Raw genomic sequence first — 2,630 nt, forward strand, 5'->3', positions numbered from 1 at the left:
ACCTCTCTTTTAGAATTCTACCATGTAGATCAATATAATAAAAAAATAAAAAAATAATATGTTATAAATAAACTATCTATTTTATATATATGCTTTGATAAATATATAACTATGCAAATAATTTAACAAAAAATTTTCTAAAAATAAGGTTAAATAATGAGCATACCTGCATCTAACACTTCGAATGGAATCCCTTACTTAAGATCAGAGGTTATCATGTCAAACTTAATTTTGAACACTCTACATAATATATCTGGTCGGTCTTCAACCTTTAATTTCTTTGGATTATTAACTCTACCAATCTCTTGCCAACTCGAGTTACATGTCATTCTGATTAAGAGATCTGGATATCCATATATTTCTTACAAATTGTTAGAGTATCTTGATAATTATTAAACATGTATCTCATGCTACCTGTGAAAGACGCGGATAGAGTACTAGGAGGGGTTTCAGTGATCCTTTTACTCAGCTGGCCCACTTGTGCTTCCAGATTTCTAATGGAGGACCTTGTTTCATTCATGAAACTTAGAGTGGCCTTAGATAGATCAGAGACTATGTTTGCCAAGCTAGATGGGGTCTGCTCAGAACTCTCTGTCTTTTGCTGAGTGGATGATGAAAAAGGCTTGCTATTGCTAAACCTGTTTCTTCCACCATTATTAAAGCCTTGTTGAGGCTTTTTTTATTCTTCCATGAGAGATTTGGGTGATTTCTCCATGAGGGATTATAGGTGTTTCCATAGGGTTCACCCATGTAATTCACCTCTGCTATTGCAGGGTTCTTAGGATCATAAGCTTCTTCTTCAGAAGATGCCTCTTGAGTACTGTTGGATGCAGCTTGCATTCCATTCAGACTCTGAGAAATCATATTGACTTGCTGAGTTAATATTTTATTCTGAGTCAATATGGCATTCAGAGTATCAATTTCAAGAATTCCCTTCTTCTGAGGCGTCCCATTACTCACAGGATTCCTTTCAGAAGTGTACATGAACTGGTTATTAGCAACCATGTCAATGAGTTCTTGAGCTTCTGCAGGCGTTTTCTTTAGGTGAATGGATCCACCTGCAGAAGTATCCAATGACATCTTAGCTAATTTAGACAGACCATCATAGAATATATCCAGGATGGTCCATTCTGAAAGCATGTCAGAAGGACACTTTTTGGTCAGTTGCTTATATCTCTCCCAAGCTTCATAGAGGGATTCACCTTCTTTCTGTCTGAAGGTTTGAACATCCACTCTAAGCTTACTCTGCTTTTGAGGAGGAAAGAACTTGGCTAAGAAAGTCGTGACCAGCTTATCCCAAGAGTCCAGGCTATTTTTGGGTTGAGAGTCCAACCATACTCTAGCTCTGTCTCTTACAGTAAACGGGAAAAGCATAAGCCTGTAGACCTCGGGGTCAACCCCATTGGTCTTAACAGTATCACAGATCTGCAAGAACTCAGTTAAGAACTGAAAAGGATCTTCAGATGGAAGTCCATGAAACTTGCAGTTCTGTTGCATCAGAGAAACTAATTGAGGTTTCAGCTCAAAATTGTTTGCTCCAATGGCAGGAATGGAGATGCTTCTTCCATGTAAATTGGAATTAGGTGCAGTAAAGTCACCAAGCATCCTCCTTGTATTATTATTATTTTCGGTTGCCATCTCCTCTTCCTGTTCGAAAATTCCTGTAAGGTTGTCTCTGGATTGTTGTATTTTAGCTTCTCTTAGTTTCCTTTTTAGAGTCCTTTCAGGTTCAGGATCTGCTTCAACAAGAATGTTCTTGTCCTTGCTCCTGCTTATATGACAAAGAAGGGAATAACAAAGAAAATATGGAATCCTCTATGTCACAGTATAGAGATTCCTTTGTGTGAGTAGAAGAAGAAAAGAATGTAATGTAAAGAAGAGAAGAGAAAAAACTTGAACACAGAGAAGGAGGTGGTGTTTGAATTTTTGGATGGGAGAGAAGTGTTAGTAGATGAATAAATATATAGAAGAAGATGAGAGAGAGAATTTCGAAATTTAATTAAAATGAAAATTAAAATTGAAAGTTAGATTTCGAAAATTAAAGTTGAAATTAAATTAAAATTAAAACAATTAGTTAATTAAAAAGAAATTTTGAAAAAGGAGAGAGGGAATTTTCGAAAATAAGAGAGAGATGATTATTTAGGTAGTTTAGAAAAAGATATGATTGAAACAAAAAGATAAGATTGATTGAAAAAGTTTTGAAATTTATTTTTGAAAAAGATATGATTGAAATTTAAAAAGATATGATTGAAACAAAAAGATAAGATTTGAAAATCAATTTTAAAAAGATAAGAAGTTAGAAAAGATTTTGAAATTGAATTTGAAAAAGATATGATTGAATTTTTAATTCGAAAAAGATTTGAAAAGAAAATTAAAAAGATTTGATTTTGGAAACTAAAGTTGATTACTTGACTAACAAGAAACTAAAAAGATATGATTCTAGAGTTTAAAGATTGAATCTTTCTTAATAAGTAAGTAACAACTTGAAATTTTTTCAATCAATCATATTAAATGTTAGTAAAGATTTTGAAAATTAAGAAATAAAATAAAAAAAGATTTTGAAAATCAAATTTAAAAAGTTTTCGAAAATATGAAGGTAAAATGAAAAAGATTTGATTTTTGAAAAAGAT

At 32.7% G+C, this 2,630-nt stretch overlaps 1 non-coding gene across 1 annotated transcript; it reads left to right on the forward strand.

The window, feature by feature from the left end:
- The first annotated feature begins 1,134 nt into the window (after positions 1-1,134).
- Positions 1,135-1,242, forward strand: LOC112761246 (small nucleolar RNA R71). The gene has a single exon (XR_003181650.1). It is a non-coding gene; the product is annotated as a small nucleolar RNA R71 (small nucleolar RNA).
- Positions 1,243-2,630: the final 1,388 nt, after the last annotated feature.

The sequence above is a fragment of the Arachis hypogaea genome, chromosome 16, assembly GCF_003086295.3.
Source record: "Arachis hypogaea cultivar Tifrunner chromosome 16, arahy.Tifrunner.gnm2.J5K5, whole genome shotgun sequence".
Classification (NCBI taxonomy): Eukaryota; Viridiplantae; Streptophyta; class Magnoliopsida; order Fabales; family Fabaceae; genus Arachis; species Arachis hypogaea.